This window comes from Mytilus californianus, unplaced genomic scaffold (genome assembly GCF_021869535.1).
Source record: "Mytilus californianus isolate M0D057914Y unplaced genomic scaffold, xbMytCali1.0.p SCAF_15, whole genome shotgun sequence".
NCBI classification, from domain to species: Eukaryota; Metazoa; Mollusca; class Bivalvia; order Mytilida; family Mytilidae; genus Mytilus; species Mytilus californianus.
Window position 1 is genome coordinate 17,716,364 of NW_026262637.1, and position 12,391 is coordinate 17,728,754.

The window sequence follows — 12,391 nt, forward strand, 5'->3', positions numbered from 1 at the left end:
ACCTATGGTGACACCCTCCTCAATAACAATAAAAAAGATTATCTGAATTTATAATATACAAGACAATTACAATTGTTATTAAATATTTTATACAACAGTGACTTTGACAATGAAACAAGTTAACCTAACACCAACAGCACATTAATTTTGTTACTTGTATCTTACTATGTTAGAAAATATTTCAAGTAAAAGTAGGACCTGGAATTTAGGTTGTGGACCTTTCAGTTTGGAGTGTCAAAGGTCCTGGACCTTCCAGTACCAAATGTTAATTTGAACCCCTGTTATAAAATTCCACTGGACACCTGGCATTTCCTGAAACAAAAAATACACGAATTCTTTAATTCTGACATTGATATAGAAAACATGATCATACTGCATGAACTGTACGTATGTATTGCATTGAAATGTATCATTTGTGTGCATACAACATTTCCAAAGTGGAAAACCACCAATACAAAAAACGAATAACAATTGATAAACAAAGGTCATGTGTTCGATTGGGTACGAGGATTATCAAGTGAAAATGAGTGTTATTACCTTTGCGTATCTGGGACATCAAACAGTGTAAAGATTGATATTTGGTATTCATAGCACATTTTTCATGAATATTTCTTTTATACAACCAAAATATCAATATTGCCATTGTATAATATACAAAGTATGTATGTACCTGGATCCTCAAACATCTTTGCTTGGAAAGCCCGTGTTTCTCCGACATTAGTACCAGTTCTCGTCTTGGTGACCCTTTCAGTGTGCTCCAGATACTGAAGCGCATCCGTTGTAGATTTCATCTGCAGATCACCCCATCTTAGTGTAGAATGTTCTTCACGGGACCTCTAGCCAGAATACAAACTGTTGTTCAGCCACCCTGTTCGAATCAACGATTTGCCATTTGCTGAAAATAAAGTAATGAAATATAAATGTCTTTTACAAACATATGTACAAGGATATTTTCGTGAATTAATTTGACTACTATAGATTCATACATGTGGTACAAAGTTGTAATATAGCTAAAGTTCGAGTTACAGTTCTTTAAAGAAGGAGAGAAGATAGCAGACAAGACTAAAATATACTACACTGACGCTACAAAAGAGAGGCGAAAGATACCAAAGGGACATTCAAACTCACAAGTCGAAAATAAACTGACAACACCATGGCTAAAAAAGAAAAAGACAAACAATAGTACACAAAACACAACATAGAAAACTAAAGACTGAGCAACACGAACCCCACCCAAAACTGGGGGTGATATCAGGTGCTCCGGAAGGGTAAGCAGATCCTGCTCTTCATGTGGCACCCGTCGTGTTACAAACATTTTCCCATATAGTCCGGCAGATCAGTGAAAAAATTGTGGGTTTGATGATAAAAGCGTCAAATTTGACTTGGTAGTAGTTCTGGGTGTTTCAAACAATATTAGCTATGGACCCACCTTTAAATTTCAATATGGCGGCTTTTTTCAAGATGGCCGCCATAAAATATCAAAATCAACATATATCACCTTTATTAGGTCAAAATCAATGCCAAATTTGGCATGATAGTAGTGCGGGTTGTTTCGAAAAATATAAGCCATGGACCCACCTTGAAATTTCAATATGGCCGCCATAAAATATCAAAATCAACATATATTACTTTTATTAGGTCAAAATCAATGCCAAATTTGGCATGATAGTAGTGCGGGTTGTTTCGAAAAATATAAGCCATGGACCCACCTTGAAATTTCAATATGGCGGTTTTTTTCAAGATGGCCGCCATAAAATATCAAAATCAACATATATCACTTTTATTAGGTCAAAATCAATGCCAAATTTGGCATGATAGTAGTGCGGGTTGTTTCGAAAAATATAAGCCATGGACCCACCTTGAAATTTCAATATGGCGGCTTTTTCCAAGATGGCCGTCTCAAAATATTAAAATCAACAAATATCACTTAATAATGATATTACCCTGGACCCCAGTTGAAATTTTAAAATGGCGACTTTTTCCAAAAGGCCGCCATAAGATATCAAAATCAACAAATATCCATTAAATAAGGTTACAACGTGTTTTGTTTTGACGAACCTTCAGTATAACCAAGTGATTTTGATACCAAGTGTATGTCACATTTTAATACTAAAGCCAAACATCAAAGATTTGTGAAGTAAGTATAGAAAATCGTAACTGCGGTACCATTCTTGCAGAAATGTAGTCTACAACGATGGATTACGTATGGATACTGGCGTTATTCCAATATTTAAGCTAGACTTAACTAGAATGAAAACAGTTTTCTTTATGATCAGGTGGAACAGGACAAAGTAATGATCTAATCAAAATTGTAGTAATTTGAGGCTTGCCATGCCATTAACAAGGCAGTTGCTTACTTCTTCTGTTCAATGATTATGTTGGTGTTGCAATTAAACAGGTGACCGCAACAATTTTTTGTACGACAACGATTCGTGAACAAGCTGCACATACAGGTAGTTCAAAAAGACAAGATGTAGGCAAAACTCTTTTCCATAGTCATCAAAAACATTAGTTATTAATCGTTTGTGCAAATATTCAGATGCAGTCGTAATATTCTATTGAGGCAAATACGACGCCATTCATTTCGAAGTAACTTCTGTTTTATTCTTCTTAAATACTACATTCAACTGAACTAAACCATCTAGTAATGTATATGACCCGTCTACTGGATGCTAGGACCAGTAAAGGAGGTACTAAATGACAAAACGTACAGTTTACATTGATCGTTTATGTATGATCCAATTATCCATTTATCTGCAGTACACGAAGATTCCATCTATGAAACATTCAGTATTGAATATGTGGATCCTTTCACGAATCCTGCTGATTTAGCAACATCAGCCGTGGACAATATTGACAACAACAGGAGTTCAACTTCGGTTAAAGAATCATCACACTGTACGAACATTTCCATATTTTTGCAATTTTTTAGTCTAACTTTGCTTATTCTTTATAAACAATAATGCTTTAAAATATATGCATTTCTCTTATTTTCTCTGATACTATGATAAATATTACTCCAATATATTACACGCCAGCACAACTGTTCGTATCATTGCTATAACTTAGTAACTAATAATATTAGTATAGAATAAGATATATCCTATCACGAACCAAATATAACCATGCGTTTCATACTAACATTTGGTAATAACCGTATTATGAACATGCACTCTGTCAATTGTCTAACAAGAAATACATTTATGCCAACCTGGTATAATTAGTCAATTGTGCATCTCTATCTTTACATGGTATACAAAAATTATCAAAATGATTACGCAGATGGCTTAAAGGAGATGACAATGAAAACATTAAGCATGTCTGGACATCATTCCTCGCATGTAGAGCCAAGACAAATGGTCATCTGCCTTTATATATCAGTCCGCATTGAACATTGTTTCTGCAAGAGATCAAATATGTCACTACGATTCGACATTCCATGAATACAATTCAGCAATGTGTTAATTGTTTTCCGAGACATGTATCAATTATCACCTGTGATCAATCGGATTTCCTTTTTCTTTTGCCAAATCGGAACAGTGGATCTGGCCAAACATATCTTAGAACAAAGAGTAGTTTTGCTTTAGGTATTCATATAGGAATGGCATCGTTGAGAACTTTATAGTGATTGGTTAGAAAATAGTAATTGAACAATCAAGGACACATAGTACTTCATGAACAGCAGATTCTTTTAGAGGCTCTCATGCATCATGAACATGACATTTCCATGAGGTTACAGTAGGTGTACTTCTCATTCTTATACAAAGATACTAACATAAATTTTACTGAGGAACGGGAACCTGGTGAGAACTATGTAACATTCAAAGAATGGAGTAATGAGGGGAAATTGAGTCCACTTAACCACAACTGGTCTGTAACATTAAAGATTGAACTGAACATTTTGATGTGAGATCATTACGAGAATGTTCATTCTGGGTGTATATAGGTGTCATTAAACTGCTTATTCAGTTGTTGTTTGCATTTTCCCATCCTAATTATGGCTCCTAGTAACCGTGTGTGATATTATGCGATTAAACAATACAGTTCAAGTGTTGCAAAAGTAATTTGAAAATGGTATATGTAAATCAAACCATGAGTAGAATTCCACACTTGTAAAAGGAAATGGTTGGGCAATCGGATTGAGCGTTAATATGGCACAAATACAGCACATATATATGGTGTCTTGTCCAGAAATGGCTATAGTAATTAACAAGTTTTAATCAACCTTATAAGCATATGAAAGCTTTAGGTTGGGGGATGTTTTGGCCTTCTATCCCGAGTGCTATTTCGAGTGAATGCGGATGGCATTAACCATACTGGACATTTATCACAAAGGTATCAGCATTTTGGAATGAGCTAATAAAATGTGGTTGAAAGATATCAAAACGGTAGATAAAAATGCGAGCACAATGATGTTATGTACAGTGCTGTTTAAAATGTGGTGAGGAGTTGTACAAAGACTACATGGGCTGTTCTTAATTTTGAAAACTGCTGTGAAGATATGTTGTTGTTAAGATGGTAAGAAAGATGAAGAAGACACTTAGGCACTCAAAAAACATTAGAAAAACAAAACCAGACAATAGCATGGATAAAAAAAACACAAAAGACTAACATCAGTTTTCACAAAAATTCGAAAATTGAGCAACACCAACCCCTTGACTCATACCCAGTATCACCAAATTTAAATCATATTGGTGTATGTAAAGTATCTAAAATTTGACCAAATATGAAAGTTTGAAATGAAATAAGGTTTTCCATGCCAGTACGATGAATAAACACGACTTTCACTGGTTTACAACACAGACATTGAAAAATAAAAGAACAACAAATAACACAAAATTGACAGTATAAACAACACGAGTCCTTTCTCGTCAAAACTAGGGGTCAACGCAGGTGTTCCAGAAGGGTGTGTAGTTTCTTGTCAACTGTTAGCACGAGTGGTGCTACTTATTGCAAGAAGAAAATTGGTGACGAGTCGTATTTATTGATCATCTTGATCTACAGTCGAGGAAAAAGAAATGATTCTGGCAAGGAAAAGTGGAACATATAAATTATCGTTTGTGACTCAGATGGTACACAGTCAAACAAATCCTAAAGGCGTCCTACAAACGTTCAAATGTTTCAACTTATGGGATCTTTGATTAAATTGTCTTGCAAGCAGTATCGATGTATCATGGAAACACAATCCTTAGAATATCGTATGAACTGCAAAGTGCAATTCGATGAAAGAAATGTTTTGTTCATTTTCACTTTTTTGCGGCCATTTTTAATTTTTTCCGCTATTTGAAAAAAGTTTTAAAGTCTAATATACCGCCATGACTTACTAGAAACGAAAATTTACATTTCATATGCTTTTTAAAGATTTGATTTGAATATTATTTGCTTTAATTTATACATGGTGGTGAAATTTGTACTGATTGGCAGCCATATTGGTTTTTTCAGAGTGGGTCCATAGCTTATATTGACTACCATATATAGATCTACAATTGTGCAAAGTTTCATGCTTTTATCATCAAATCCACAATTCTTCTAAAAATATGCACGAATCGGCTGGACAAATATACCATTCTACAATTCAACAAAATAGAAATTTGACTGATTACCTGGGCCAAGAAAATTCTTCTCATTAAGTGCATCAATTTCCGTTGCCGTGAATGGATCTGCACGTCTTTGTTTGGATCCCATGCCCATGAGACTTCAGCTCCTTCGTCTTGGCTGATAAAATTTATGGAACTCCTTGTCTTTTATAATATTTATGTTCTTTTTATCCATTAAGTGTCTTGAAAAACTACTTTGGAAGGATTTGATTGTACTGGGCTCGTAAGGACTGTCGTCTCCTTTCGTGATTTTCATAAAAAAAAACTTGCTGTAATTTTGTCCTATTCCATAACAGGAATATCCTCCTAACTTCTTATATCATCATTATCCCTCATCCATTTGGTCAAAATATCAATATCACTGAGTGGTTTTCTATTTGTAATGACATATTTTAGGGAATTAATGTAATCGATGGTTTCGTTCCCGCTGTCGTGTTTTTTGTTTATGTAGTGTACGTAGTGCATCGATTACGGAAATGACTAATAAGGCGAATACGGAATGAGCGTGTGATATAAACCGGAAGCAGGTGATAACGAAAGTAATATCACACGGCTAAGACAATTCTTCAGATTTTATTAATAAATATAATTATGTACAATTTACAGTTTTATCAAGGGGTACAATTATACCATTTTTTCTATAAGTATATGATATAATCTCATATTGGTCTTCCATACATGCGTCATGAAATAAACCATTATCATCTATATTTAGATACGTGTAAGTGATATAAGAATTGAACTCGTCACTACAAGGGAAGCAACTGTGTAACAACTTAAAAAGTGTAAGGGAATGTTAGTTATGTCTTTGATTTCTATTTCTAAGCTGCTCAAATAATATTGTCTACTGGAAGAATAGTGAAAGGTAAGGTTTTACAGATAAGTATTTTTCAACAAACTATAATACTCAACAATAGTTATAAGATAATTTAATCTATTTGATTATTTTGTTTCGTCTATTCATGAACATTTAAATAATAAACAAAACGATATAATTTTCGTTGAGTAATCGTTTTCCTTATCTCCATTTATAACCAACTGAACAATTATTATTTATTATAGCGAATTTTATTTATCCTGGTTTCTATTATGAATGTTATTTGTTACTTCGTTTTATCTGAAATTAATTTTGATACTTTGCCAGATTTCTTCGTTTCGATCAATAACTTGAGATAAATATAACTTGTAAACTTGTTATCATACATGCATACATGCAAGCGTCTTTAATTGATAGAAATTGAAATATGTGGAGTTCTAATGGACAGCACAGGAGATTAAGTAAAAACAAAGAATTAGTTCTGCTGGTCTTGGAAGTTATTGTTTTTTTAGTTTAATTAATTTTGTGTCAATCAGGATTAAGGTGAAAAGTCTGTCTTCATGTTCCTAAGTTTGTTAAATGTTTATCAAAGTATTCTCCTATCAGGTATTTAATTATCTGCGTTTTTTTATTGTTCCGTTTTTGCAAGCTATAGCTAGACCTAATATTGGTGTAGAAGAATGCTAGTAAGGTGTATTTTCTATAAAATAATGCACGAGCTCAATAAAACGCACACTCGTGCATCAACACTTAGTAGAGGTCGGTCAATTTAAAACGTATCAAAAGTATCAGATAGTTGACGTATACGCATCTGGAAGATTATGCTAAAATAATAACCCCGATGGCGAGTACTTCTCGATGTAGTATTTTAAGGAATAACGGGGATCAAACTTTGTTGCCACGACTGTTAATTTGCATCTGTTTTTTTTAATGATCGGTTCAAATTTCGGACCATAGAGGTCGGTCAATTCGAAATGTTTCCTTATCTGGATGTATATATATACGTTCCAAAAACCAGCATATGATCCCGAGTATTAAGATTTATGTTCCTTTCTGTAGGCCTGTGTATAGCGAAATTTTGAAAGTGCTATGGTATCTAAATTGCAAAAATACTCAATAAAAGAGACGTGTCATATTGTACATATACCGAGTGGAAACACCGGTCACAGCAATAATGTTTATTGTTTCAATGAAATGATATTCGTTAAAATATTTTGAACATGATTACTCACTTTATATCCCAAAAACCTCGTGCTGAGTCACTAACTAAAGTCGAGCGCATCTGAAAGGTGTACTTGAATGGATCCATATTTGTGTTTCAATTGTTTTAATTAATACCTTTATTTAAAAACATGTTTTAGGGGAATCATTGCTAGCACTATATGTAATAACACCATATCTATTGAATAGAGATTTTTTAATCATTGGAGTAAGGGGAAAGGCTGTGTATTTTCTATAAATTTCTTTATACTTAGCATTGAAACAACAAAATGATACATTATCCCTAAGTCTATAATGCTGAGTATCAAAGATCTTTAGTATATAGGAACCTAAAACAATTAAACACATTTCTCTAGATTGTCGGTGGTGATGTTGTACGAAAAAAGGGAGGTTTGATCACTGCCGAAAGGCTTAAGCGTGCTTAACAATGTGTATACAATAAGCACAAAAACGTCAAATGTACTATTCATGTCGGTGCATGAACATAATGCATTCGCAGTTTTATTATAAATGAATGATAAATAATGTCAATACATAAATTGTCTTTATAAGTAAATCTAAATACAACATAATAAACAAATACTTAGCGTCAGACTATTTGTCAAATAGCAATTTGGTTCTGCGAGCGCACAAGTTAGCACACAAACAAACAATTTTCCCGTATTCATGCCTGTCATGCCTGTAAACTGCACCAACTATCCGGAATATCTTTATAAGTCGGATAAAATGTTCAACAAAAACTTGGTATTTTCCTATAGTTTTGTTAATTTTTTTTCTGAACCCCGACACTGATTCCTTGTCATCCGGCGTAGTTGTGCTAATGTAAAAGGTGTTAAATAGGATGACGCGAAGGATAAATACAATCACCTAGCAGATAGCAATTTCTGGGAATATCCAAAGTGCGCTTATTGCCGGTGGATGTCATCATTTCATATGTGTTTGCATCATTATTGTGCCCTAAGAAACCCGAACAATGATTTTGTCATTGCCGATTATTATTTGTGTATGAATACATTGAAAACATCTGTTCCCACTGTAGAACATCCGCTGAGGCTCAGTAGACGGCCTCAAAATTGCATGTGACGTGCCATCTATACAACCAACTGCTTCCATCAGTTTATTCCATCTTCCACGCTTAAGTTTCCACTGGCGTCGAGTTGGCCATCTTATGTTTCTGCAAATCATTTCATACAGTACTGGCCAAACTTCATTTATAAGTCTTGATACTTGTCTCGGTAAAATATCAAACATGATGGACAAAATATTGTAAGTTGGATAACACTTCAACCAAATCAATGTCAAAAAAAGAATATAGCGTCGTTTGAGTCGTCGGGGTCGTCCGCGAGTACTCGGTGCTTAGAAAAGCTGGTCAAAGTTATGAAATAAAACAAGAAAGGTTTCAGGTGTTTCACCAGTGGCGCCGTAAAACTGAAGCCGTCGTTGAGATAATTTCGTGAAAAGGACTCTTCCAAGATATTCATTAGCATCGTCGTCCATAAACAGAACACATCTCGACTTCATAGTAGAGGAGGGGTAAGAATCGAGAACAACAAACAAAAACATCATTAGTCTATGATAAGTTTCCTCTCGTCTGCTGTTGAGGTCAGGTGAAATATCAAACAAAACATACAAAAACATTAGGACTTCGCTTGAAATACATATAAAAAAAACTAAAAAAAAAAAAAACATCAATATCTCCGATAGTCGGAAAATGAAAATTATAACAATAACCGTAAAATCTCAAAGTGACCCAATGTGCTTAAATGAGTATTTGCCAGTGGCGGATCCAGAGGGGGCGTAGAGGGCGTACGCCCCCCTTTGCTTGCACTTTCTTTTTTTTTTTTTTTTTTGGTAAAATGATTAATCAGACTTGACTTCGTGAACTTTGCCATTTCCCGTGTATTTAATTTTTATGCGACAATTCTTTACTTATAAAGATATTTTTCCCTCGTATTTACTGTAATATATTATTGATTATGTCAAAGTCATGTGATTCGCTACGGTGGAGTTGACCAATGCGTCGAAAAAACGTCACTCGGTCATTTTGAAATTCAAATTACAGTAACACATTGCTTAGGCTGAGGATGACAAGCATGACACCTTCAAAGCGAGTAAGGATCGAGCAAGAACGTATTGACTTCTATTTCACAATTCCACTAAACAGAAAGTAATACTCTATTACACTCTCATGAAAAAAAAAGTTCCACAGCAATATTATTTACCTACGAAAACATGTTTAACCCCACACGCCCCAGCCCATTAATAACATTGCTGAATAATAATCCCCAGTCAGTAAGCTCTAGATAGATTTAAAATCTAAGGTACGGACCATTTGATTTGAGGGGGCAGTCTTGAGATATTTTAGAGAAAAAAATCTTACCTTGATTTTTGCCTTAAACAAAAATTCTGGCCGTATCTGGATTGAAAACTATACCGGTAATCTTGTCCACTTTTTCGCTATTAGAAACAAAGATTTTCAACAGAATCATTGAGCATTCAATGAACATGATGAATAAAAAACGGGCTTAATTTTTTTGGGGCCGGGGGTTTGCATGTTGTAAATCCCATATCTGACCGGAATGTCTGTTTCGCCGAACTGATATGCTGAATACTTTTTTCAAGGCCCGACTTCAACCTGCCTGCTCGGCTTGGCCTTAATGTCTCCATTTGTCGACCGTCATTCACAACTTCGTTGTCATTTCAGACTCATTCGTAGCCTTTGGTTGATTTGGAACCCCTCACTTCCCTTGTTGGGTGAAACATTTCAACCAAACATTTGGATAAAAATTGCTAGTTTGTCTTTGTTCGTGTCTTTCGTATTGTAAATTTCATTGAATGGCCGTATATCTTGTTTTCAACAAGAAATCTGTGAGGTTATGCTAACTAACCTTACAACAAACTAGAATTTTCCTTGTCCATTTTTTACTGACAAATCCCACATTAAATATATTAGTACACAGCTTTGGATCCATCCAATCATTTTATAATAGACAATTAATGGGGAGAATACGGCATCAAAAATGTCCAACCCTTACATTTTAACTATAAAATATACATGCCCCACGTCAGGAACCGTTAAAAAAGTGCATTTTACACTTATTATATGTTTTTTAGCCAAAAATAGGTCCAAATTTTTTTTTGAATCTTACATACTCCGCCCCCTTTCCAAAATCCTGGATCCGCCCCTGTTTGCGGTACCTCTAATTTAAATAATTTTAGTTAATTTTCATCAATACATAAGGTCTGAATTGTTGATTTGATGTGAGTTTGGATACATAATTCTGTTGGAACATAATGGATCAAGCAAAATCTAAAGGTAGGTGTTTTTGTCTTTTTATCAAATTTTTATAATCTTTTGAAAATAAAAAAATAATACCACTCTTTATGATAATGTCCCATATTTGCTATCAGTTGTGGGTTCAGGGGACTTAAGAAAGCATAGCCCCTACCTTTTATCGATAAAGTGTATTTTTTTTGCTTAAAATCATCCCCCCCCCCCTTTTCAAAAAAAAAAAATATCCTCGCATATCTCTCACCATTTTAGACTACGCCTATCTTTTTCTGCAACCCTGAATCAATCCCTGTTTTTTTTTTACTTTTTTACACATGTATGCAAATCTTATATATATCCACGTACCATATCGAAATATCAAGTTTGATTCAGTTCATTAGTCTTCTGTATCCTGTGTGGCTCAAAGTAAGGTGTACTCGATTTTCTTATGTTGCAGGTCAAATAAATTTTTTTTACAAAATTTAAAGCAAAACAAAGCACAAATGCAAACTTTAAAGTAAATTTCGGTTGGATATGTTTTGTTTCAACAACTCTTTATATTATTTATGACGTTACTCATGTTAAATTCCAGATAAAAGGGAATATCTTCGGTTCAGCATAAATGAAATATTACTGCTTTTGAGGTCCTATATAGCCCATCCAAGTAACTGTGATGTTATTGCGGGCAAAATAAGAGAAAACCTGAATCACATTCAGCAACCAGTGAGGGATTTTTATAAAGAAAATGACATGAAAAAGATTAACCAAAGACTGAGGGAAAAGTTTCATCGCCTTACTGCAAACAGGTGGAAAGAAACCGATTTTGAAATCAGGTAAAGCAGTACGATTTATATTATCCAAATACTATATCTGGAAAGGTTTTTCTATTATTAAAGATATGTATAGAAAAAATGACTTATGTGTTAAAATTGGTGATTGAATCATCAATGACTCCATGTTTCAAGTCTTGCATTGGTGCGAGACAGGGACCTGTTGATGTTTTAAACCCAAATATTTTTAAAATATTTATAAATGATTTACCAGAAAAGTTCTTATCATGTCCTGATCCTGTTGATATTAATAATCGAAGAATTGATTGTCTAATGTATGCTGATGATGTTGTAATATTTTCAGAAACACATGATGGTTTGCAAAAGAGAATTGATATCTTAAATACTTTTTGTTCAGAATGGTGTTTTGATATTAATCTTAATAAGACAAAGATTTTTAATTTTTAATAAATCAGGAAAATTTTTAAAATGCCCAATTTATTTTGGAGGAAAATAGCTTGAATGTGCAAAGTTCTATAAATATCTTGGAATTACATTTACATCTAGTGGTAAGTTTAAGCAATGTAAAGATGATTTATATAAAAAATCACTTAAAGCATGTTTTAAGTTACAGAGGTGTTTGTCTTCCTCTAATCCTAGTATTACCACCTTTCATCTGTATGATCATACAATAAAACCAATTCTTTTGTATGGT

At 33.9% G+C, this 12,391-nt stretch overlaps 1 protein-coding gene across 3 annotated transcripts in view; it reads left to right on the top strand.

Annotated features, from left to right (window-relative positions):
• The first annotated feature begins 6,328 nt into the window (after positions 1-6,328).
• The window catches only part of LOC127725559 (uncharacterized), a 197,229-nt gene continuing 191,166 nt past the window's right edge, over positions 6,329-12,391 (top strand). For all 3 annotated transcript variants that reach the window (XR_007993036.1, XM_052232616.1, XM_052232615.1), the window contains exon 1: positions 6,329-6,462. The gene's annotated coding sequence lies outside the window, so the exon portion shown is untranslated. The remainder of the gene's footprint in view (positions 6,463-12,391) is intronic.